This window comes from Rhinolophus hipposideros, assembly GCF_964194185.1.
Source record: "Rhinolophus hipposideros genome assembly, chromosome: 12".
Taxonomy (NCBI): Eukaryota; Metazoa; Chordata; class Mammalia; order Chiroptera; family Rhinolophidae; genus Rhinolophus; species Rhinolophus hipposideros.
Genome location: NC_138058.1, coordinates 38,233,715 through 38,261,218, shown reverse-complemented (window position 1 = coordinate 38,261,218; position 27,504 = coordinate 38,233,715). Strand labels below are relative to the sequence as shown.

At 36.3% G+C, this 27,504-nt stretch overlaps 1 protein-coding gene across 7 annotated transcripts in view; it reads right to left on the bottom strand.

The window, feature by feature from the left end:
- EFEMP1 (EGF containing fibulin extracellular matrix protein 1) overlaps window positions 1-27,504 on the bottom strand; it is a 56,415-nt gene that overhangs the window by 22,193 nt on the left and 6,718 nt on the right. The gene's annotated exons all lie outside the window — the stretch shown is intronic.

The following is a 27,504-nucleotide window of genomic DNA, read 5'->3' as shown; positions in this document are numbered from 1 at the left end:
TGTGTATATATATATATATATATGTACATATATATATATATATATATAATTTTTCTTAGAGTTAAAGAGAGGGTCCTTAATCTGTAGCATCTTGATTCTTCCCTTGCGTCTTTCCTCTACGTTGGAATAACATTCATAGCTCTCCAAGTCTTCTGTTTCCCTCCCCAGTCCTTAGCCAATTATCAACAGTTTTTGTCAAAGACTTTCTATTTCCCTTGCTGCTTCTTTCATAGTACTGGAATCAGATTTATCTGGGCCAAATGCCCAGTTCTAGTTAGCTTTTCACCCTTCTGAAATTATCAACCAGAATTCACCCAAGCTAAGCAGTTCTAGTGGAAAAAATAAATACTGATATTAAGTAACAAAAAAGGACTGTCTTCATCCATGGCCAGCAGTAGATTTATAGTTCTAGATTCTTATCTGTTCTGGCAAAACAGATTGCTAATAATTTGGTGTGCTTTAAATGATCAACAAAAATATCACCAAAATCAACAAATATCAGTCTTGATAGTTCATATTTTTGTTTTAGAAAGTGAAGTGGCAAATCAAGTGTCCTGGAAGTCCTTGGCATTGCACTGTGTTCTATCAGAACCTTGAAATATGCTGTTCCCATATGGAAAAATGCCACATGTACTTGGAGTTGCTTTTCCAGCAAAGATGATGGATTTGCCCTGCAAATTGACCCTCTCCTACCTAGTATCCTCTATGGCTGGTGGTATTCATTTGCAAGATGATTAGATGAGGTTAGACATAGGGTTCATGAACGTGGGGGAGAAAACCAACTCATGTGTGTGAACAATCAACTCATGACTCATCTGTACTCGGCACAGACCAAATGAACCAACCGGTTGTAGGCTAAAACAGGAGAATGAGCCAGAGAACAAAGGCCTTAATTCTCATTCTTCAGGTCTTTTCACACACTGGCTAAGTGAAGCTTACTGCTTTTAGAATCTTAAAGAAAAAACATTTTCCACTGATAAATAATTAATTGTCAGGGATGTTCTCTGGCATCTCTGTCATAGCCAGCTAACCTCTCACCCTTTTTTTCTTAATTATTCAAATGTTTGGGAAAAGATGAACCTGGTATTTGGGATGATATTATAACCAATCATCAATCTACAAAACTTGTGGAGATAAAACTCTTTTGAAGCAAGCAGCACCATCAGTCTTTGTTTCAGGGTGGCTCGGTACCAGGAATTAAAGACCTCTGTGTGAAAGTTCAAGTCCAACCCACACAAGCTGGGGACCCACTTCTAACTGGATGGCCTTCAGAGATTGAATTATGGTCCCACCTTATCGTGAGATGCTTATGCACTGACATTTCAGTTGTGTTTTCCTGGAGCTCTATCATTTCACCTTACCCCTTCACATCCCCAGTTCCCAATCAAACCCCTGGAAAGTGATGAATGGAGACTGACTACACTCAACTCAGTCCACCATGCCCTGCCTGAGTACTGTGATCTGTTTCTTGGCTTCTTTCCCCCAATCCTTACAGCCAGATTAGTCAGTCTCCTTAGCACAAAGCATACACATTCCTGGCTTACTCCCTCGGGCCAATCATCACTTGAGGTCACATAGCCCCTGGCCATGGCAATGCCAATTGCAACAAGCAGGGCTTGGTGACCTCCTAATTGCATGAAACCAATTACATTATACTTGTTGTTCATTCAACAATAGACAGCTTTTGTGCCCACTAAATTGAGGCATACCACTAAATTTGCTGAGTGTAATTTGGCAGCACTTCTCCAAATCACTAACTGCCTAAGGTTTTTGAAATAAAGTATATCTTTGTGCCTCTTGCCCTTCAGAGCATGTTACCTTCTTGTGTGTATTTTCCTACCCAGTTCATTACAGCTTACTTATGATGTTTCTGTACAATGTTTCCCCATAGGCCTCCGGGCCCTTATGCTTTTCTGAATTCCAAATGGAGCAGAGAGGTAGAATGAATGTATGTGTATGTGTGTGTGTGACTCACCAAATTTGCACTAAATACCTTTTTACTTTTCGATTCAAAATTCCAGCACAATGAAAGACAATGAAAGTATAAGTATGTAGGTAAATCTAAATGAATATTGAATATACAAAATAATAATAGCAAGGTCTTTTAGGATTTATAAAATATGTAGAATGAAAATGAGAATAGTAGCATGTAAATTGGCAGCAGGGTGAATGGAGTTTAAGTAGTTAAAGGTCCTTGCATTGTTTGGGAAGAGGTAAAAACTACTAATTTATTTTAGACTTTAATAAGTCAGGGATACTCATTAAATTAATCCCAAGGGAAAGCTCTAAAGGAATAGTGAAAGAGTATAAAACTACAAAGGTAATATGGGAAACTAAAATAATACAAAATACTTCAGCATTTTAGGGAGAATGGAAGAAAGAAAAGGAAACTAAAACATCCCTAATAGAAGGCAAATTCTAAAATGGTAGTTTAAGCCTAAACATATCAACAGTTACATTAAATGTAGGTAGATCAAATGCTCTTACTAAAACCCCCAAATTCTCAGGTTGATTAAAAAAACAGAAGCCATATATGCTGTTTTAAGAGACATAGTTTAAATATAAGGACACAGATAGATTAAAGAAAAAGGATTGAAAATATACCACACAAACACTAACCTAAAGACTTTTGGCTTTGCAATATTAATATCAGACAAAGTAAACTTTATGGGGAAAAAAAGATTAGTAGTGAATAAAAAGTAACACCATGTAACGATAAGAATTTTAGATCCCAGGATAATATAGAAATTATAAATTTTACTACACTCAATAACCTGGCTTCAATATAGATAAAACAAAAAAGGATAAAACTAAAGGGAATAATGCATAAACATAATTATATTAAGAGATGTAACATACTTCTCTCAGTAACTAAAAGAATAAGCATACGTATTCAGAAATGAATAGAAAATATGAATAATGATTAAAAACTGAACTTATTAGCATATATAGAACATTGTGAAGAATACATAACCATTTCAAGTATTGAGGGAACATAAAAAAGAAAATGATTATGTACTGGCCTTAACGTAAGTTTAAATAAGTTTCAGAAATTGCAATGTACAGATTTTATTCTCTAACTAAAATGTAGATAAGATAAAAACAACAGTTACAACAAAACTAGAAAAATCCCCTTATTTTGGAAAAGAAGGCACATACTTCAGAACAACTTATGGCTTGAAGAAGATAAAATTGAAATTTGAGACTTCTTTAAACTGAGTAAAAATGCAAATATTACATATCAAAACCTGTGGGGAAAAATGCCAGCCCATAGGTAGGCCTATAGCCCCTCCTTTTTCCTTATATCATTCTTAACTTTTCCCCCACTATACTCAATGTACAAGAGATGTATATGCAGATGAGATTCGTATCTGAGATGATCCCCTATGAGAGTCGACTTTAGAGTTTTGAGGGCTGCTAAGCAAGAAAAGAAGGAAACGATCTTGACCACGTCTTTCCAAAGGGCAAAACTAGAATAAATTGGTAGAAATTCAAGGAAGGCAGATTTTTGTTCAGTGTAAGAAAAAAATGTTGTGGTCACTGGACATTTTAATAGATTAGGATGTGATGAGGTGCCTAGCACTGGAAATGTGCATATGGTGCAATGTGGATCCCAGCAGTGGGTGGAGGATTTGACTAGTCATCTGTGTTTAAAAATGGTGTTAAAGTGCTGCAAACATGGCAGAATATTAACAACTTTTGCATCTGGATAGTGGGTATTCAATGTTCATGGTATTGTACACTTAAGTTTGAAAAAGTTCTTAATAAAAAATTGAAAAAGAGATGCTGCCACCACCCTAATGTGGAAAGCTGTGAGGATTCAACAAAACTGAAATCTGTTCTTTTTCTCATTCGACACCGAGTGCATACACATATATCTTTTTATAGTTGTGAAGCTTATTTTTATACTTTTATAACGTATCCTCTAACATCTGAAAAAATTGCTTGATGATAAAGTATAGCAAGGAAAGAGCTCTTCTTAAGTGATTATTTATTCCCTCCCTCTTCCTTGAGCAAAGAAATAGTTAAATGCTAGACTTATTATTCTTTGTCCTGTTTTAAGAATTTTTCAGGAAGACTCTGCAGCCTTCATCATATTAAGACACAAGATTATTCAGCGATCAAAATGTTAAATGTGAGCAACTTGTGCCCAAATCTTTAACATACCATTAAACCAAGTGAGATTTGACTTCTTGGTTTTGTTTCAAATCGATACTATACTTAGCATTTTCCCTAAGTTAGTCACGAATTGTCATGCATACTTGAGTTTAATTTGCTGATAAATTGTGTTTGATATACATAGGCTGTAAGATTTCCCCCACCTTTCTGTGTTAAAACACTTTCAGTATTGTGAAGCAATAGCATTTAAATAACACCTCAGTATTAGTTTGAGGAGTACCTGGAGGCAATAGAGGACAAAAGAAAACACAGTTCCATTAAACTACGACCCTGAGAGGGTTTCAATTCTGAATACTTCTCAAAGCTAACATATAAAATAGTCTTTGGACTTTAAATACATTTGTGGGCATTTTACCTTCTATTTCTATCGGGGACATAAATACATTTGGACCAGTTCTCTAAGGTCTCTTTTAGTTATAAGACTCTGAAATTCAGCTCACTTTGCTGAATTCCTTAATGCTATTATAAAAAGTATTCATTGTTCAGCTCTTATCTCTTCTTCCCTCCCTAACTGAAAACATTGAATCCTGGGAAACCTGAATAACATGCTCTTGCTTTTTGGGGGCTATCATCATCGGTCTCTATACCTTCTTCCCTTTTTCATTTTTCAGCAGTGACTTTCTGGGCAGAATCAAAGGAGGGTCTAAAATGGACTCATCTTTTTGAATAGGATTAAATGGCTCTGTTAGCAGAGTGAGATGGATAGAAAGTTCTCCTCAATGTTTAAATGCACTGCTGTGTACTTGTAAAGCTACATACCTGTCAGGAATTTAGAGTAGCTTAATGCCTGTTTAGCAGCATAAACTCTGAAGAAAAATCTCACAGGGAACCATGCCCTGTACACAGTTTCTATGCCTGTGGAGTACAAAGGGAGATGGACCCGTGCCAGTTGTGCAATTGATGTGCTAAAGGTAGACGCCAAACGAAGGCAGTCTTTAAGAGAATTTCTTGGCATGAATAAACACAGATGAAAAAAAGGACTACATTCTTAGATCTGTTATATATACTTAAAATGGTTACTGCATGAAGCACATCCGTGGAGCCTATCACAGTCCAAGTTTTCATTTTAGAAGAAAATGGAAAAATTGAGCAATTCATATTGTTAATTGAAAAATTAGTCTAGAATTATTTTTCCTTAGAAATGCAATAATTTGTTTGTGGAAACCTTTAAATGCAAACCTTTGGCTTCGGGCACACGATGTGCGTGACTGTGAGGATGCCAGATAGGTGTAAGGAGGCCCTGTCAGTGACCTTCAACTATGGATCTCTTTCTACGGCTTTAAGAAGAACAATCATACTATTTTCTCACTGCGTAGCCTTTTTAAGTTCTAAATGATTTTATGTGAGATTGTATCTTTCTTTAGTTGCTTATGCTAGATTTTTTTTTTGATTTTTTTTTCTAGCCTTATTATACCAGGAATTTATCATACCAGGAATTAGAGTTTATGGGAGGACTTGTTGATCTTTTGAGAAAGTCTGAGAACCACAGAATAAAATATTTTCTTATGCAACTCACTGACAGGAAGATATGAAATATGATTGAGACAAAAGAGTGGTTAAGATCATGGGTTTTAGAGTCAAATAGGTCTCAGTTCAAACTCAAGCATCACCACATTTTACTTCTGTGTCTGGGGAAAATTATTTAACCTTTCCAAGTCTCTCCAGCACATCTGTCAAGTAGGGATAATACTCATTTCATAATGTTATTGTGAAGACTGACTGAACTAATACACACCCCAAATAGTACCTGGTTGACACTAAGTGTTTCTTAAACTGTATTGAAGATTGTGAAATGACTACAGTTGGTGTATTTCAGATTGGTACTTCTATTATATACAGAAGGAAGGAAGCAAGAAAACTGCAGACAATCAGGGCTTTTAACAGAATTTTCTATGTACTTGCATATAATTACACATCCTATCTTCATTTCCTTGCTCAATGTCAGATTTTGAAGGTGGTCCCTCATGACTGAAATCCAATTAGAAAGAGCATTGAATGACTTCCCTTTCTTTGGCATATTCCAGATGAATGGATTCAAGAACAGGCAAATCAGCCTTTCTTTCTTAAGGTCACTTCTCATTAGAGAAACTGCAAGTATTCAAATAAAAGGGATCTGGCAAAACAAGAGAATCTAAGATCTTTTGCTTTTCATAATATGTTGTGATATAAAAGGACAGTTAAAGGCTATAGGACCCTTTCGCAGCAATGGAGTGTTAATGGTTATAAGAACTTCGGGTACTTAGCAAACATAGCTTTAATTAGACCTCTAATTAGAACCTTGGAGACAGAACTTTTGCGTGAACACATTATAGCGATGAAAAAGGGATGAAAATATAAATTTCAGGAGCAGTTTTTATTATATTAACTACGTCAGGGACAGTATGGTCATTGTGTTTCAGGCATTGATGAAATTATACATCAGAACCAGAGAACACATGGGGAATATTTTCAAATGTAGTGGAAATAACTGCATGGAAAGTCAGGACAAATATTTCTGATTGTTTGCTCATAAAGACAAAGCTCAGAGTTAAGACGCTAAGATGAAAACACCAGATGCTTGCTTGGCTTCTCAAATGAGAAAGTCCCAGGAGTTTCTATGAACCATAATGGTAATCTATATCACTTGTAGTTAACAAAGCATTCATTCAATCTTATCACACAGGACAGTTTGATTTGGAGTCAATTTTTGTTTTCTTTTAATGCTATGCTAGTAATATACTAAAACCATGGCATATTAGAAAAATATTCTTTTTGAAAATTAGTTTTGGTTTCTTCGAACACCAAATGACTTTCTCCAACTGCTTTCCTTATAGCAATAGGTAAATTATATATGTGAATATGATAGTCTCTTGTTGCTTTATTAAGGGTATAACAAAGAAAATTTATAAGAAATAATTTAAGGCCTAAGTTAAAACACTATGCTTATGGTGACAGTATGACAAATCTGCAGATTGGTTACACTGACTTCCTTTTCTGTCATCTTCTTAGTCTGCCTGTCTCCATCCTGCATTTCTGACTCCTTCCTATTTAAATATTTGACTTTGCATTTGCTCTTTCTCAATTTCACTCTAATTGAATAGATCATTCCTCTAACTTGAGAGCTCTGACTGCTGCCACATTGAAGGTATTGTGAGGACCATCTCCGACTTGTGTGTAGGCCTTGGGCACTGCTACTTCAGCAATGGTTCCTGAGTACTGTTTCTCTGGCCCAGCACTGTGGCTCTCCAGTGTTCCCCACCCTCCAGCTCCAGGAGCTCAGCAGGGCTGCCTCTGCCATCCTCATCTCCTCAGTGAGGCTGGGCCTCAGAACTCCAACCTGCCAGCTAATCTTGTGGCTATGCAAGCAGATGTCAATACAATGCAGGAGGTCCTGTACGGTTGGTTTAAACCTCACTGCAGCATAGCAGGTGGTTTCATATACAAGCTAGTCTTTTCCTTAGATTCCCACTCACCAATGCCATCTTATATGACCCCCCACATCAGCCAGGTTACATACTGCCACGTGCAACACACATGTTGCCACTTGTTTGCCTTTGCCTGTGAGCTTCTCTGCAACCCCTCTGCCTTAACAGAATAGATTCTCCTTCAAGGTCCAGCTCCCACCCATCTTCTTTATGCTGCTTTTTCCAGGTCCTTTTGTCCAATATAAGATCACTACAGAAAGCAGCTTGTCCAACTCATCTTTGGGACAGCTGTATCCACAAATTATCTTTGTTAAGAAAGAGGAGTAGCAGCAAACTTGCAATCTCTGGAAAGTCAACTGCCTTGGGGAGGTCTTGGACGACTGCTCCTCATCTCACCTCAACTAGAGCCACCTTAAGGGTAAAGGAGTGACCCTAGCACTCGGTCTGGCTTAGGGTCCTAAACAGTTCTTCTCTGACTACTGAATTCTGGCATTTTCCATTAGGAAACCAGCAACTGGATAAACCTAGTGGCCACATCAATGGCCTATATATAATTTTATAGCCTCAGTTTGTTGAAGGTACCAATTTAGATTTGATACATAAATTCTATGATTGTTACATTATAAAGTGGCAAAACACAATAAATAATACTCAATGCTTCCATAGTATTTATACAATTATATTGCCACTACAACACATTTTTTATAGGACTATGGAATGCTGTGCCAAATAAAGAGAATATGTGGAACCTTTTGCAGCTTCTGCAAAGGCTGGGTTACAGTTTTACTTTCAAGCTAGTCTCCCAATAAGTTTTAGTACAACATTTAAGGTGGAACAAACCTCAAGTCGTAAAAATCCTCTAAGAGTTACAGTTATATTCTGTGTGGACAAAATCATAATGTCCTGGAATGATGCATTAAATGCTGAGTGGATTTTTAAGGTTGGTGTTGACATTTTTAGCCTTTCCTGAGCTAAGATATTTTCCTCAGCATCTCATATTTCATAAAAATTTAAGCTTACAAACAGAGCTGTGTTATTTTTAGAATGAAATCCATACTTAATATGCCTTTGAGGCAGTGTTATAAATGGAGAATAAAACCAATCTTAATTAGTTACAATATAATTACCTAACTGGGTTAACAAATTGAGAACTCAGAAATAAGTTTTGAAAACAAATGGTGTGTTTACTTCTGTGAACAAAGAGGGTGGCCTTCATTTGGATTTACATAAGGAAGTTTCAAATTGGTATCGCGCATCTTTCACTTGGTGCAGAGGAAATCTGGTTATGTCATTTCCCAGTATCTTCAGGATGAAATCGAAACTTTTTAACATGAGATGCAAAGCCTTCATGATTTGAGTCCTGCCTAACCTCATGTGCTGCACATTGAATCATACAGAACACTTGTTCCCTTTTTCTGTCTTCCACTTATGACCTTAGCAAATGCTATTCCTCCTGCATGGAACATTCTTTTGCCTTCCCTCCTTCCCTCCTCCAGTTGGTTAAAGGCTCATTCCCACAACTTCCTAAGATGTAGGCTTGGTGTTATCTTCTCTGTGAAGTCTCTAAAATGGGACTCAAAATGCCACATTGTAATTACTGTCCAATTCCTCATAGACTACGAGCTCTCTGAGGGCAGGTACTGTAACTTTTTATCTTTTATCCTCAGCACCTCCTGTGCTTTGCATGCAGTAGTTACTCAACTCAGATTTGTTAAATAATCTCACTCTGACATTACGTTTAGGGATCCAGCTTCAGGATGCTTACATTATGGTCTTCTGCCACCTCCCAAAGTGTAAACAACAAAGCAAATGTGAAACTTTTCTTCCCTTGTCTTATTATTCCCAAATCCAATATAAAATAAAAAATAAATCCAGACAACTAACACATCATCTTCAGCAGTCCCCACTCTTGAGAAGGAAAATTACAGGCATGACTATTGTTTATGAAGTGTTCCAGAATGGAAACTTAAATAGGTCAATAAATGGACAAACCACGTGTTTTACCTTTGCAAAATTCTAACTGTGAGTAGGTCTTCAAAAACAAACAAACGAACAAACAAAAACAAACAAAAAAACAAACAAAAACAAAAACCAGTATCATGACTTAGTGAAGTGAGATCTAAATCCAGTTAAAATTCTTTTGGATGACATAAACTAAACTATATATTCTTATTCTCTTAAGATTTTGCTTTATTAGCTTAGTTGTCTAGCCTCACCCCTACTCCCAAACTGCCATTCCCCTTTTTGTACTCCATTTAGATTCTTATTATTAAACAAAGGTGATTTTTAACTGGAAAATTCATTTCCCCTAAACACATCAGGAGAACTTGTTGCTCTTCTCTATTTATAACCACATTATTTCTTAGTTCATGTTTATATGCAAAATCGATGGTAAGGGACTGATAGAGGAGAGGGGGCCTATTGATAATTGCCTCTTACCATAATTTCTACAATTGCAAAAACCATGTTATATTCAGGGCATAACTCTGCTTAGGTTGTGTTCATTGCATTTTGCAGTATCACAGCCTTAAACATGTTAAAATAAGAATAAATACTGTTAAAGGTCTATGTTTAGCCCCAGTTTGCAGACAGAGACTTGCTCCATATTCCTTCAGTCATGTATTATGACTAACGAACATTCTACAGTTTAATGGATGTAGGCATGAGGCAGAAAGGCTGATTATTCTGAAGATCCTTTCAGTGCTTATTTAATTCCTAATTGGTTATTTCATGGGGTGCAGGAGCTGAAATTGCACCAAAATCTTATTAATTTAAAATTTGATGATTACCTTTGCAATATGCATATTTATAACTATATTGCTAAACAATATTATAACCATATTATTATCCTACTTAGAGTGGAACTTGTTTAGAATCATCATTTGACTCAGAAGAAGCACTTGCCTGCAAAAATAGTGAATGTGTCAATTAGAAATAATTTTAAACAATGTTTTATAATCCTGAACATAATTTTTGTGGATCAAACTCTCTTTTTATGCCTCTTATTAGCATTGTTACTATATGTACAATACTTGAAAGTTAATTCCATTCTTTCTCAAGAAACTCACCCACCTTTAAATAAACCAGACTGACATATGACCTCTCCATCTCTGTTCCCCTCCTCAGTCCTATTAGAATGATTTAACACGTTTAACCATATGTGTATACTTATTTTTCTTCCCCATCCTACAACTCTCTTGAGGTAGCATTTTCATTATGTCACTCCTTGTTCAAAATCTTTCACTAGTTACAACAGCACTAAATCTAAATGGCTTAACCAAGAATTCAGGTTTCTACATAACTGTCGTCTAATGACTTCCTATCTTTTTTCCTGCCGCCCTATAATAGCCCTCCTTTCCCTCATCTCAATGACACCAATACTGTCATCGTTATTTTGTATACGGAGCATCTACCCAGCAGAGGCTGTCCTTTGTCTTCGGGATTCTTTACATCCGGTTCATCCTTCGTGACCCTGATCACATCTGCTTTCTCCACAAAATCCTAACCAGTCCTGGTTGCTGTATCCAGTCCCTTCTCTGGACTTCTCCAGTGCTTTTTGGTAACCACCATCTACCTTCGATTACACAGGGACTGAGACTCTCATCTAGGGTTTTGTGGATTTAAATTGTTAACTTGAATTACCTTTATCATTTAATTTTTTACAATCTGACCTTAATTACCATTTCAGATAGACTGAAAAGTTTTTGCCAGAAACACAGGCGTTGAGCACAGTTTGAACACATATTAACTGAATGCATTTGTGCATGAATTGATGAGTAAGGGACGAAAAGTTGAACAAATGAATGCACGAATGGTGCAGATTTCAGGGTATACATGGAAAAATATATCCTAAATTTACTCTAAAAATTTGGGGTCTAGTGAGGGACAGAAAGTCAAGGCTCTTGATATTTAAGGGATCCTTCAATGCCTACAGGACAAAAAGTAATGTGTCCAGCAAGGAAGGCTGGAAATAGGCTCTTTTGGTTCCATAATCTCTCAGTTGAGCCCTGTGTGTTTGGGAATTTAAGATCAGCATGAAGTTATGGTGACAACTTGGCCACACAATGTCTCCTTGCCTTCTACCCAAGAGGAAATGGTGACCTCATTGTTTGGGAAGTGGACTCTCCTCCAAAGCATTTGATGACTGCCTTTCTAAAAGAGTAAATGAAATGCAAAGTGGGGCAGGGCAGACCCAGGCTTACTCAGAGAGCATGCACCAGTTCTGGTGGTAAAGTCATTTCTGAGTTTTATATATATGTTTTTTCTTCTGAACCTTTTAAAAGATCAACTCTGGTTTCAGTTTAATTTTTTTTTTTTCAAAAGAAACCTACATGGCCACTTCAAATTTGTTCCAGATGGATTTAGTCATAGAATGATTGATTATCCACTCAGTTGTGAGCTATGTGGTTAAGCTCAGAAACCTACAACAAACTGGTTTGGAGCAGTGTTTCATGGTAAGTGGCAGAAAGGATAATCCTTAAGCTGTCATTTTAGAGTTAGTGATGAGGAAAGAGGAATTTAGTGGGGCTACTTATGTCAAGAGAATGTATTAGCAAATGGATGGCTGGATATGAGGAAATCTTACGAGCATAATGCGTTCCCCCCCACGCCTCATCCCTCCAGACTTCACAGTAAAGGGAACCAGATATGACTGGGAGACCCCCTGAGGGCTGCCCCAGCTCTCACTGCCTGCTTCATGGACCAGACCAGCCTCCCCAGGATGCTCTAGGCTCGAGGCCAGAGGCTGGCCTCTACCTGGCTGCCGAGACACCCATTTATATCCCACTACCTACTCAACAGGCCTACAGAGGTTTTTATTATTGGCATCAGAGACACCTGGACAAATCTGGAAAATAATTTTTGCGGAGAGTGACCAAGGAGGAAATGTACTACACTCCATACAGAGCTGTATTATGCACTTTAAAAAGTAATTTAAGAACATTTGGTCCATTTCCATGTTCTTTAAGAGGGGGGAAAACACCTTCCTTTGACTAGCTCCTTTTAATAGCTGTATTAGCTTTTTCTCTATTCTTTCCCTCTGGTTAATTCACAATCTGGCTACTAGAATATTCTTCTAGGGGAAACTAGATGTGTCTGGTGGCCTTCCCTACATGGCACTATTTTATAGGTCCTCCCATACATGGTTCAATTTCTTGGTTTCCACCTTCATTGATTTTCCTGTTTTTGCTCACTTATCTTTTCCTTTCCCTTAGAATGGTATTCTACTAACTTAGTGCCTTCTTGTTGAAAAACAAGCCATTATTCTACCTCTTATCAAGATACCTACTCCTTAGAATTCCAAGAAAGATCGTGTTGGGTTTAATGGCTTCTGAACTTTTAATGATTACACAACCCATTTATTATAATATTAGGATATGTTTAGAGCATGTCACCTAGTAAACATCTGAGGCAAAAGAAAAGATGTGAACATATTTAGACATGAAAATGACAATTCTAGGAGCAGGCTTTTGAATAGGCAGTAGAAAGAAAAATGTAACCAAAACAGAACACAGATTTTTATGGGAGATGGAGAACATTTTCCATGATTCCCTAACAAACACAAATATCACAGATGTCTAGGACAAAAGTTAACATGAAGCAAGAACAGTTGAAATTTCTTTTATGCAACAGGCATGTGAGTACATGTTAATCTGCAAAATTAAAGGTAGTTTTTATGTTTGCTCATACAGTTTTTATTACGTGGACATTGTTTATTGGTAGAGTGGGGTAAAGGAAGATTTTTTAATAAAAAGAAGTTTTAAAATAAAGGAGGTAGTTATGATTATTTAGGAGTGGTTTTGGAGAGAATTCATAGCATTTTAGAAATCCCAGGTCCATGAATAAGAAAATGGTACATTCATATAAAAGGAGCTATTAGAAGCAGCAAGGTTCTTCTTTTGGACAGTTCTCCACCTATTTCAACCACACCCATCAGGCTGCATATCTGAATGAGTCATCAATTCTCTAACCTTGCTGGGGATGTGGGTGCACTTTGCTTTTTAGCTTATATTTTGCTTTTTGAAATTATTTACAATTTTAGATTTAACTTTAAAGGTTTGGCTGGAATCAGTGCAGGGGGAGTCTAAATGACAGATTGTCGTTGTCAGCTTTTGAGGTAAATCGCAGGGATGCCATACTTTTGGCATTCTTGCCCTTGAACGTGGGCTGGATCTAGTGACTTGTTTCTAACGAACAGAATATGGCAAAAGCAATGAGTTGTCACTTGAGTGACCACGTTACAAAAAACTGTGGCTCCAATCTTATTAGGACTTTCTCTCTTGCTGGCACCTTCTCTTGCCCTTCACTTCCTTACAGAAAGGAAGAAGGCTGCCATTGTTGTAAGATGCTCTTTGGAGAGGTGTATGTGGCAAGATATTGAAAGAGGAAGAACTCGTGAGGAAAGGCGGCAGGTTGTGAATCCTGCCAACAACCATGAGTGAGCTAGAAAGTGGGTCCTTCCCAGTCAATCCCAGAGACAACTGCAGCCTTGGGAAAGACCCAAAGTCTCACGACCCAGCTCAGTCACACGTTGATTTCTGACCCAGAGAAACTGTGAGATAATAAATGTTTGCTGTTTTAAGCCCCTAAATTTTAGAGTAATTTGTTACGTGGCAATAGGTAACTGGCTGACAAACTTCCTTACGGTTTCTGTGTGATGGATAATAGTGCATAAGCTCAGGAAAGACTGGTTGCTTTGGTTGTAAGCATGGTTTGAGTCTGAGAGGGGAAAAAAATCCCAAACTGTGACATGAAGAAACTTATAGACTTTAAAGAGATTGTTCTTTGCTGAAAGGTCATCATATCCCCCAGTGAAGGTATTAAATCAATTCAAAACCAAGAAAATAAAAAGGAGCCTGTAACATTTAGTATTGTGTTGCCAACTTTACATTTTAAAGGCGTTTATATGAATACATGCAAAGAGTATATTTACTGTGCACCAAAATAAAAATAACTGCTTTCTAAGCTAGGATTGAAATGGAGTCCTGGGCAGTGGCTTGAACCATAGTAAATGCCCACGCCACTGCCTGGGAAAATGGCTGCAGTGAACCAGCTTTTAAAGCTCGGTGATTTGGTTCAGGCTTTTAGCAAACAACCAGTACTAGATGTGAACTGTTTTGTCAATAAAGAGTCAAGTCATTAGAACTGTCTGTTTTTTTGTTTCTGAGTCATTAATGCTATTATAATCACAGAATGCACCTACATTCTTCTCAGGGCAGATTTTAACTTGCTCTGGTATGTTTTCCTGAAAAAAAAAAAAAAGCCATTTGAAAGGCAAAGAAGAATTCCTATCAATAAAAACAGTTTAAATTCCAGGCATATATCAATTATGAACCATACAGTTACCACGCTCCCAAGGTTTGTAACTTAGACAAAGCGTGCTCTCTCTACTCTCTCATTCTTGTTCTTTTGATATAATGTTGAATAAGAGCTGGAAAGGACAACTCTTAATTTTAACAGCTAAGAAAGCTGAGGCCCAGCGATGTTAACTGGGTTAATACAGTCACTTAGGGGCCAACTCAGATGGGGACCTTTGCCTCTTGCTGAATTTCATCGGGTTTCTGCTACAAAAGACTATTTTCTGGGATCCTCTGGAGCACTCAAGCATTAAAAACATTCCACTATAGGAGAAAATTCTATTAATTAGTAAGGAAGGGAACTATCTATGTGTCACAGCTGTAGCTGTTACACTGGAATTTATATCAGAGAAACTGAGTATATAGCCAGAAGAGAAAAGCATCTTTTTTGGGGAAAAAAAAAAAGACACCACGCACCACATGCAAATCTGATTCTATCTAAATTATACCACATATTGCTAACTGCAGAAAATAGAAAATGAAGAATCACCAGACTTATCAGCTTCTTGGTAGGCTCTGTATATATCAACAAAATCTAGGAGCTTGCTAGACCTGCAGAATCAGAATCTTCATTTTAGTAGGATTCCTGGGTAATCTGTATGTTCATTAAAGTTTGAGAAGCACTGGTCTGTTACACAGGGTATATAGGAGATTCTCTAAAACATATTAAATAATTGAATCACAAATCTAAAGATTCCCACAGCCAATCTTATAAAAGCAGCAAAACTGATTTATTCAGGTGTCATCTTTTCTTTTTTCCTTCATTAGTCTTTTGAAGAAAACAATGCATTTATACATATAGAGTTAGGTGGAAGATTGGTAATTATATTACTATTTTATAAGATACTATAGTAAAACCTGTTTTCCATTCGCATAGTCTTACGCTTCCTCATCGTTGTTTCCTTTCCTGTCTCGTTCTCTTTTTATCTCTCCTCCAGTTCTATTTTGTATCTTTCTTTTTTCTTTCTACCTCTCATTCCTCTCATAGCTAGTTACTTCAGTCTCCCAGGGTGAGTTGGCTCCTGGAAGAGAAAGATATGACTCAGCTGTATGCCCTATTTTGCTTTTCTTCTCCATAAATGTGTGAATACAGTCTTGGCTTCTACCTTAACAGGTGTTCACCGCATTTCTGCTTTTTCCTTAGATGACTGATTTTCATACTGAGTTGTATGTGGTGATGGTTGGTGCTGCTGGGGGGAGAGTGTCTCAGTTACTTGAGTCGCTCACTCAGCAGAGGAGCTGGGGAAGTCCCTAAACTGGCTTCACCATTTCATCCTAATACTACGTGGGGTATATATTTAAAATCAGTCAATGGGCACGTAACACTTAAGTCACAATTTTCAGCAATTGCAGTTACCCCGTTGTGATCTTTGTGGTTAACAGGCTTTACCTAACTGTAACGGAGAAGAGGGAAAGTGGTGTTTTCTTTCTGCTGAGTAATTACATGGACATAACAGTGATGTATCCTTTGTTAGAATAAGTTTTAAATGTAGCTCTCCGAATCCACTGCAAAGGCTTGGTCTCAGTTTGAATCTGCACTGATTCTGCTTTTTCTAATTTGAGATCTACCCTGAGGGTGAGGCAGGCCCACTGCTTGCAGTTAGTTTTGCGCATTTCTTGGGATCTTGACTTGATTTTTTTTAAGCTCTTGAGAAAATTCAAAACACCATTCATATTTAATCAAATAATTAATTGAATCTTTCTTATTGAAGTCTTCCTTCCTTTCTCCTGTTACTATAAACTGTTCCCTCAAGATGAGACCAGGAAATGTGTATTTTACCGAGAAAAATATACAGTTAAAACCATTTGAATAGTTTCATAGATACTTTTTGAATAGATTCATAATACTTTTGGTAACGTGTAATTCCATCTACCTCTGACTTTTATACTGTAATATTTTCCAATAATTATTTAAAACTCTCTATCAGAACCCTAATACTGGGTGGCCAGATTTTTACATTGACAACTAAAGCTCTTTGTCTAATAGGGTGATATTCAGATAGGCTATCTGAGATATTAACGATCTGTGATAGCTTGGTTTGTTGAAAACTCTTGTTCTGGCATGTTTACACAATCGAGTTTTCTGCTTAAAATTAAAGAATCAATAGAAGATTCTGTAGTTTACTTAGAGGTGAACTCTAATTTATAATGGTTTTGTGATTTAACATTTTTGAAAGAGCTATTCATCAAATAATCTTCCTGGTTTTTCAGAACAATCATTAGCTAGTTAAATTGCACCACAATTAAGTTTCCTTCTTTCATTTAGCTTCTTTTATCATTTGTTCACTTTTTTTTTTTTCATTCACTAAAGAAGGGAGGTCATGCAACTGAAGTTCAAAACAAAGCCCTGTATCTTTACCAGATTGTGTGGGAGGACTTTTTTCTCTGGCTACCTCCCTGGATTAGGGTCCTTCTGATATATCAGGTCGTGAACTATTTTTACAAAAGGAGCCCACAGCTTTTCCTGGGAAGTTTAATTAATCATGAATGACTGAAATTTTCTGCTTTGCTTGTTCAGTGGAGTTTTAGTCTGGGCTATCTCCTGACTATATAATTTACTGAAGTCTAAAGAATGAAAGAGCTTGGGGATTCACTGTCAGTCCTAGATAAGCTATTTTCTAATTTGTTCTGTGATGGTGTATCTAAAATATTTGTTGTGTTAAAAATTCAGTTCCTCATTATAGATTACAAAGGTGGGTTAGGATGGAATCCAGGTAAATCTCTAAGAAAAGTTAGTAAAGAAATGGCCAGGATGCTGCAGAAGTGTAAGACAACAGAGCCTAAGAGGTTAGGCCTTAACACTTTTACTTCTATTTTATTGACCCTTTGTATAGTCTATCTAACAAAATGCTTTGTTGATTAAATACTATAGTAGCTGTCCAAGGTGCCCTATTCTCTCACAATAGGGATACACATGAATTTAGAAAGCAGTTTCTAGTATTGACATAATGGGAATAATGAGAGGGGAATTGTGTTCTGAATCATTTTAGAAGCATTATTGCCTTTGATCAGTTTAATTTTGGTACTTGTTACTTTCCTACCAAAAATAATGGTGCATTATATGTTTGTATACCTGTGTGTATATGGGCATGAACTTGAGTGGGTATGTGTATATATGCACATGCGTGTCTAAATAGCTGGAATAAACTTAATCTAGGCAAGAAATGGGGCATTTAGCCTGCATAGACAGGTTTCTAAAGGGTTTTTTTTAACAAGTTCTTTTGGAATGTCCTTTTCTATTTTAAATGAGGTATCACCTGATATCACAAACTGCTTAGGAAGGAACATGGATAAGGAGAGAAATGATGCCAGATATCTAAATTGCTCATGTATTTTAAGAGAATGACTTAGGTTGAGCTAATTCTCTAAGAAGCCTCTTCAAATCAATAACAATTGGAAGGATTCAACAGCAGACTCTGAAAAACAGACTTATACTGATCTTTGTAATTTTGGTGTATTAAAAAAGTATTGAGATATTTAAATTTTTCAGTGAATAGTAAAAATGTCAATGACAATTTAATGACATACTTATTTTGTGAATGTATATATGAGAGAAGGGCTTGGCTGCAAAATATTTCACAAGTGAAATCTAACTAATCACCACTGAACAAAAATTCTTCCCTAATCTGGATCATCGTAGACCTGGTCTCCAGGGTGGGCACTGACTAGGATCCCTCAAGCCGTTTCTCATTTTGGATTGAGTTCCACACCTGCACTCGAGGGAGTAGGATTGGATTCCTTGCACACAGCTCTTTAGAGTAAAAAACTCATTTCACTATAGTCCCTGGGGCTTTTTGAGATTTAACTACATGCACAAAGGCAGTTCCAGTTCCCGTCATAATTCTCACTTTAGCTGGGCACACATAAAGCTATACAAACAAACAGCTTTTATGGTTGTCTCTACTTCAACTCCCTACTTCACACTTGTATTTCACTGACAGTGTAAGTATAAACTAGTTATCAGGTCACCAGCTGTCCTCCGTAAGCTGGGTTCTTTCTTCCTGTGCCCCTGGGATGCATGGCCTTCCTTCTCACTTCTCTAGCAATTCAGTTCTTCCTACTTTGGGACCAGATCAGAACGGAGCTTCTCTAAGTCACCTACACCCAACGAAGTGACTTTCCTGGATTCCACCCTGTAGCATTTGAACAAAGTAGATTTTAAAAGGATAATTTCTGGCCTATGGGAGAGGGAAATGATCCGGATGGACTCTTTTAACCCCTTTTCCTTTCTTACTCTTATTATATAGAGCTTCAAATACCCCAAGTTTCTTCACAGTTACCAGACCAGTTTTATGATTTTCTCACTTGAAATTATCATGAACATTAACATTTCCCCAGTTCAACTCTATTATTGTTATTCACCAGTAGATTTCTAGGAAGGATATGTTTGACACAGAGATGCATTCATTGGTTAAATGGCTTGCCAGAAAGTAAAAAGAGTTTAAGTATTTTCAATTACTGGTCTTGTTCTAGGAATAATAGCAACCTATTTATTCACCAATGTTTATTAAAAACTTAACCATCCAGGATATAAAGAATAGATTTTATAACTTCTTCTTTCAAGTGGCTTACACTTAAAATGGGAACAAAATATCTAAGACCTCCAAAATTAATGAGAAATTTGATAAAAGACATAGTTGGGAAATACACCTTATATATACATATGGTCCTCAATAGCTCATTTTCAAGGATAGTTTTAGAACTCAGTAAACTTTAAGCCTGAGTTCTCTGATGATTAAAAACCATTCACTTATTCAAACGTACACACATATACATACACAAACCAAACATTTGCTTAGTGCTTATTCATTAATAAGTAAAATGGGACTCGGTTCAGGAAGGTATTGAGACAGATGTGTAGAAACACATTAGTATTTTGTTGGGGAGAGTTACAGAGGAAGGGACAAATACTAGATATTTGCTGTGCGGCGGTTCAGCATCAAGTGTACTTGCTGACTTGGTGTCCCCCCGCATAACCCCTTGTTAGCATTCTTGTCAGCAACACACTGCTCCTGGGTGGGGGGCTTTTCTGGGAAACCACTCTGAGACATAAGGAAAATGGACGCAATGCTGCTTCATGCTGGTTCTGTCTGGCTGCAGGATGATCACTTCCTCTGCTGCATGTATCTTAATTTCCTCATCAGTCCTCCCAATTTCCCCTCATCATTCTCTCCTCAACGATCCATTCCAAGGAGGAACCAGACTTTTGTTCTTGACCACATTTCTGGGATAAGTTTTCTTTTTCAGTCCAAATATGGATTTTAGTAAAGTGTAAGGCTACCTTTGTCATAAACGACTTTTACTTCTACTTTTAGCAATTTGTCATGTAGTTGGTGTGATGTACCAAGCGTTTATGGAACTGTTTGTTTCTTTTATTGTTATTTGTAAATTATGGGTCGATGATGCCAAGTTCTTTAAGGATTATGACCACCCTCTCCTTTTACTTTGATTTTATCAAAGTGCCTTAAAACAGACAGTGGTCCTCAAACTTGATTGAATTTATTGAACACTAATTGAATGGTTTTGTGTTCTGTTTGATCAACTTCACTTGCAATATTGCCTGGTTACCCTTGACTAGTATACATGTACAACTATTTGAAATGTAGTTCAAGTTTTAGAATTTGAGTTAGCCCAAGTCCCAAATATTTTAATCTAGTTAGTACATATTTACGTAATATTGGTTCACTCTATCTCCCTCCTTTTAATCTGTAGTCATATGAAATTGACAGCAATAATCTATCTATTCTGCTGCCAGTATCCTGGCACTCAGCCTTCCTTTGATGTCGTGTCTTCACTTCTTTATTAAATGTTTACAAATCATTTAGGTTCAAGCTACAAGCCTGCAATTGTGGCTAAATCTTTGTAGTGGCAGCCATTTTATTCTGCCAATATTTGAATGCAGTTTTCTTGATCAGTTTTATTTTTGAGTGTGCAATTTGCAGTTGCCTCCTGGAAAAAGAAGCATACTAATGCATTTCAGATGTGGCGTGAATTACTTATTTGTACATTCATGCAAAATCAAACACATTTGGGGCAAACTTTGTTTACTCTTTGGTTTCAAAGAATAAAATTGTGCCAGCGATTCAACAAGTGCAAAAGCAAACCTTACAAATGGGGCAACTTGTTGATTTCAGAGAACAGGGTTTGAGACTTTCTGCTGGAGAAAGAAAGAATGAGCCAGTATCAGCGTGCATTACTGAAGTTACCCAGGCTTGCAATTCTACTCTAATCTGCTTCTTTTTGAGAGGGAAATTCATTCCACAAATAAAACTAACTGTTAACTAGTTTTAATAAGAATCTTCTTGTCTTTCATGGAAAGTAAATCTTTGTTCAAGTTTAAATTGAACAGAAGATACTTGTGTGAATATTCTAATATTTTATAATATTCATAGAGTCTAAATAGAATGAGATGTCAGCTGTGCATGTGGTATTTTGGTAACTGAAAGACACACTTTAAGGCCAAAATTAGAGTCAACCTCCTCTTTTGTGATTTTGTATTAACTGAACCTTCAAACAGTATTGCTTCATCTCACAAGTTTGTGCCACAAGAGTAATGGGGGTGACTATAGAAGGTATGGGTATATCTTAGCACCAATCTATATTACCATACCCATAATGTAACTTAGAGATTCACCAACTGACAATGTAAGGACAGTTACAGTATTTCACATTTGTAGGTTTTATAGAGAGGTGTAAGATCTCTGTTGTCTTAGTAAGATACCTCCTTTACCTCTAGATGGCGCATATCATGTCCTCAGTGCAGGGATATAGTCCTGATGAGGACTCATGACCAGTCATGTTTAGGGATCACAGTTCTGGTGATGACAATAAGCAGGTGAGAAAAGTAAAATAGAAATATTATTCTATCCTAGAAGCAGAATGTACATTTTTGACGTTTTCTCTTTACTATTTCCCATATTTCATGTAAAGTATTCTGATCCCGCCCTCTTATTTTTGTAGCTGAATGCAGCTTCCTGAAGATAAGATTAAGGTAGAATACTGGTTCTCAAACTTGGGCAGGGCCCCAAATTATGGGATTGTTAAAACACAGGTTGCTGAGCCCCACCCTCAGAGTTTCAGATTCAGTAGGTCTGATGTGGCCCAGTATTTTGCATTTCTAAGAAGTTACTGGATGATGCTAATGCTTCTGGTCAGGAGACCACAATGGGAATCATTGAGTTAGGCAGTTACACAGCATAGTGTTTAGTGACAGAAGATTGATCATACTGATCTCTTCCATCTTTCTACCTCAAATAGTTGTAGTTTAATTTTCATGAGGCAATTTTAAGGACACTTCCTGATTGTGCACGAATCAGATACATATACATAATTGTTCATAAATGTATATTAAAAATTAGTCTTAAATTAACTAAAAATTCAATGACTACAGTATTTGAAAAAGTAAATTATGAAACAATGTTAGATTTTTCAGGAGCTAATCATTTTTGTATTACATTGCATGGGCTTATTTAAGTAATTAAATTTTCCCAATAAACGCAACTCCTATCCATTTATGCAGCTTTAGAGAATTTTCAGATACTCAAAGGTAATTAACAACTAAAAACAATGAAGAACTGTAAGCAGACTAAATACCCATTTACTTTCTGCTTGAAGTATTTCTTTTCTGTTAATATCATAATTTATTCAATGATAGTGTTCCTTTTACAAAATATCTATTTTCTGAGATCAAAGCTCTTTGGTGGGGGGCTGTATAATTATGTTACCAAAAAATGGGCATTTCCTCACAAAACTAATTGAAGCAACCAGAGACCCTAATGATGATTAGTGAGGATCCACAAAAGGATACTGTTTGAAAGTTGTTTGGTAATGACGATGCCAAGTGTGCTAAGCCCTCTTGATTACACTATAATTTATAGATTCTCTTTTGGACATGAGATCATTTAAGTTTCAAATGAAAGAAGTCAAAGAAAGATGTCTCTAGACTGAGACTCTGAGACTCTGTGCATGTTAGCTCAAGTTTCTCTTTTTTAAAGTCGATGTATAGATAATAACTTTCATTTTCAAAATAGTATTTTAGTTATCCTTATTTTTTAAAAAAAATGTGCAGAAGATAATAAATAGATGGTCAACAAGAGTCTGGAGCTTTTTAACCCTGAGTATGTTTTTGTTCCTGTAGGCTTTATAGAAGGCATTGTTTTTTTTTTTCTTTTTAGCTGTTTAGTTGTTCCTGTGTCATAAGTAATAATGATAAAAATCTAATCAAATATAGCTAAAAATGTAGCTAAATATTAAAAAATAAAAAATTTGGCAAACAAAACTTTACAGTTGAAATAGCTTCTGTTTGAAATAGCTCCTGTGTTTAATTTGACCATGTACCAATTTTGTGGGGTAAATTTTTTCCCCACAAAAATATGGAAAGATGAGCTGTGATATGACATGTATCTAAGTATGGAGGTGCTAATGTCCAGGTATCCTACACCTGCAATCCAGAACATGTGGAAACCAGTTCATTGACAAAATGGCAAGTGGGATCCTGACAATTGAAAAGAAAGGCTCTGTCCAGGTACATTAAAATCAATGCGATTTGATTTTTGAAAGTTCAAAACAAATGGGAAAACAGTCACACTGGACAAACCATACCTTAACCCAAAAAAAGAAAAAAACGTGGGTCTACCATTGAGACTTTCTCACTCTTGGCTGTGAGGTACAGGAGATTCGATTATTGGGGGTGTTCTAGGGTGTTCAACCATCCCATTTATTAAGGACTGAGGCATTTCCAGGGATGTGGGGATTTTAGTTTGCAAACCAGGACAGCCTCAGGTAGACAGTAATAGTTGAAAACCTAGGGTGTGTTTTCACATCTTTCACCTTATATAATACAAGCCAGGCACTGCATTCTGGATTTGATTCCATAATCAGTTTTATTAGGCATTTCTATTGCATTCATTTTTTAATGGCATAGTTTCTTTAGCAAGTTAGTAATGACTTCTGTAAATCTTGACTGAGTTTAATTATGGCTTAATTACCAGTTATACAAAATATCCTGTGTTTAATTTTTCAAAAGTTTAATTAAATGAGCAAATTCCTTCAAATTGGGCAATCGTTGCTTTTTCTTACTTGTCAGTTCCCAGATGATTATTTTTAATACAAGAATGGGGCTCTTAAAAGGTATATATTAAAAAAAATTCTTTTTCAACTTGAACTAGTGATTTCTAACTCCATTTCCTTTGAGGAAAATTACATACAGAGTGTGCACTAAAGATGTAGAAAAATAAAGTGAGTCATCAGTGGGTTACAATATACTCCCCATTCATCCAATTTTTTTGGAGCAGATGAATATCTGTTGTCTTTGAGGTAGATGATATCTTATGGAGAAACTATTAATTTATAAAACTTTATTTATACCTGACTCTAGATATGTAAAACTGAAGTGATCTTCATGTAATTTTATAACTGACAAGGATGGTTGGTGCCTGTCATTTGAAATTCTGAGTGTGAATGACTCCCCAGCATCATCCTCAGTTGACAAAAATTGTCTGATAAAAACAAAACTGCTCACTCTGAATTTGATATTTGGATATTATATTGCATTTTAAACCCCCTGTTTTTGCACAAAATTGAAAAAATTCTGGACAAATTTTTAAAAAAGGAGTAAAAGAATCACATTTTCATTAAATGTTAAAATACAGACAGCTGGTTAAACATATATTTATAAAATAGAGTACATTTAAAAATATCTAGTGGTATGTAAATTATTAGGTGCCAGCTGTGATTGGTAACAGTACATTCAAAGTACAGACTGAAACAGTACAGATTTCATCCATCACATAAACATGTCTTCAGTTTTAGGTTATGTAATAATAAACTGTACCTGCTGAAAACTGTATGTGGAAAAAAATTTTTAATACAAATATTGCTCATCCACAGGCATTCATTTATTCCAATCCCATGACCGTGGTAAATGTGTTTGGATTACTGGGCAGAAGCACGCAACATTGAAAAGGGAATGGAGGTCTTTATTAAAACAGAAGCCTCCTCAAACTCCTCAGTGATGTCAGTAATATAGGTCCTGGGAGCACATTATTGTTTTAAGCAGAGGTCCCCACACTTTCACATTGGTTATAAAGCATTATTTTGTGCTGCTGGCCTGGAATGAGAATGTCATACATCTGTAGTCAATTAGAAGAAGCTGGACTGAATGTTTGATTAGCTCAATAATAAATGGGCATAAGTGTGACTAGACTTATGTTAGTCAGATTCCCTAGACAGATTATTCTGTTGTTATCGTATGAAATAACCCCCTTTTATCAACAATTAAGTAAATCCACATTTGTAGGCACTTTGTAAAATTGTGAAGTAGGAAGAAATCCAATTTTAGCCTTAAGTCATCCAAAAAACTTTTAGCCCTTCTTCCAATGACATAGACCCCCAATTCCAAGTTTTAGAAATTGGTTGAATTATGCAGGACAGTTTGGGTTGGAAATATACCATGTGCAATCTATATATATATATATATATATATAGATATAATATATATATCTATATATATATATATATATATATATAATCTACCATAAGCAAAGTATTAAGTAATTTTAGCTTATAACTATAAAAATTTCCTGAAGAAGTAAGAATTATAAATATTTTAATTTGTGAAAAGTAACTTACTTTGTAAGGTTGTCTAAATCTTTTGAAGAAAAATTAAATAGGATTTTATTTTTATTATTCACATTTTATTATATAGTTTCTACTGTCACCAATGCATATTGTAAGTCCTGAATATGTTTTAGTCTAGAAGTTACTCATTCGGTTATAGGCATCATTTTTCAATTCAACCACAATTGTCAACAATGGACTACAAACTACTTTGGGAAATAACCCAATCATTTCTCTGTTTTTGGTCTTCTAAGTACCAGTGAAATATACATCTGAAGTCTGCAAAATAATTCAGTATATAAAAGTCAACACTTAAAAAAATTTCAGCAAAATGTTTCAGTTTCAGGAAAAATACCACCAAACCTTCTAAGATAATTAAATATTTCAATAACACAATGAAAATTAATATCTTAAGTAATCTGAGGCATTTTTTATCAATATTTGCTCAAATACATATATGTAAAATAACCTCATGAGGTTATCTCCTTGACATAACCCTTAAATTAAATATCAGAATATCAAGCAGTTGCTGAAGCATTCATCATCAATATTGGAATTCTGACTCATGACAGTAACACGAAACAGATACTAATATGATGGGCTCTCTGAAAAGTGACACCATCACAGCATGGGTTGACTCTTGAGGTAGGGTACTTAAAATTTGAACACAAAATATAAACTAGAAGTCAGAGTGTGATTTATTTCCTTACTTCATTTAGAAGCTGTTTAAAATCTCCTATCTCCTATACAGAAGATATAACTCAACACTGGTGAATAAGGGGCAGTGAGTACCACGGGACCGGAAGATACTTTTTGCCCTTAATGCAGCAGTTATTTGATCCCAGCTGAACTGCTCGGTGTTGAGGGAGGAAGGTGTTCTCTTTCTCACTCATAAGCAGGTAGAAAGTCAGAACTCTTGGGCACTTTTCATTGATGCATATGTCCCAGGCATTTATGGTATAATATGGGATCTACTCAGTCAGCCCTGCAGCGCAAAAGGAATCTGGGTTTCCTATGGCCTATCTCAGTAACACAGTCTTCCACATGAGGTGAATCTGAAAGGGTTTGCTAAAAAAAAGGGAAACAAAATCCCTTAGCACAGTCCCGTTAGCTAATATCCTACACGTCTTCGAAGCCTAAGATTCTTATCGCTTTGCTAGGCTGAGTCTACAGCTGTTTCTAGAATACACAGTGATGTGTACTCTTTGTGAAAACAAACAGAAAAACCCAGGCAGATGGTGCTATGGTGCAAGTGATATGAACAAAATATGTTCAAATGAGACCTTTAAAAGACATATGAATATGAGTGGGGGACATTCCCTCAAAGGTACTGAGAAGCAGGAGCTCCATTTCTTTATTCCTCAATAAGGAAAAAAAGTCAGTGGCAAGTTCAATTGAAAAGAAAGTTTGAGAAGCCAAAAGGGAATATTTATGGAGTAGCTTGACAGCACAATTTCAAATTCCCAACGAATAACCTGACTGCTCCTTCTGACAGCTGTGACTCGGCCCTGCCTGCCTGGCTTTGAAGGCTGGCTCTGCACTCACCACCTGTGTTACCTGTGGTTCTCAAACTTGGCTACACGCTGGAACCATGTGAGGAGCTTTAAAACATACTGATGCCTGGAACCCACCCCCAAGACTATTATTTCATTGGGCTGGGGTGTGGCTTGGACATGGAGGAGTTTTAAAGGCTCCTAAGTGACTCTAAATATGCAGCTAAGGTTGAGAACAATTGATGATCTCTGAGCCACAGTTTCCTCATTTGAAAAATGATGACTATACAGACAGCAACCACCTTTTAGGATTATTGTGATGATAAAATATGATAATGTGGGAAAAGCATATATAGCCAATGTCTGGCACATGTGGGAAGCTCTCAAAAATTTATGAGTTGTTATTTTCACTACAAGGTGCACTTGGGCAATAAGCTTCTAGTTAGGATAATAAAT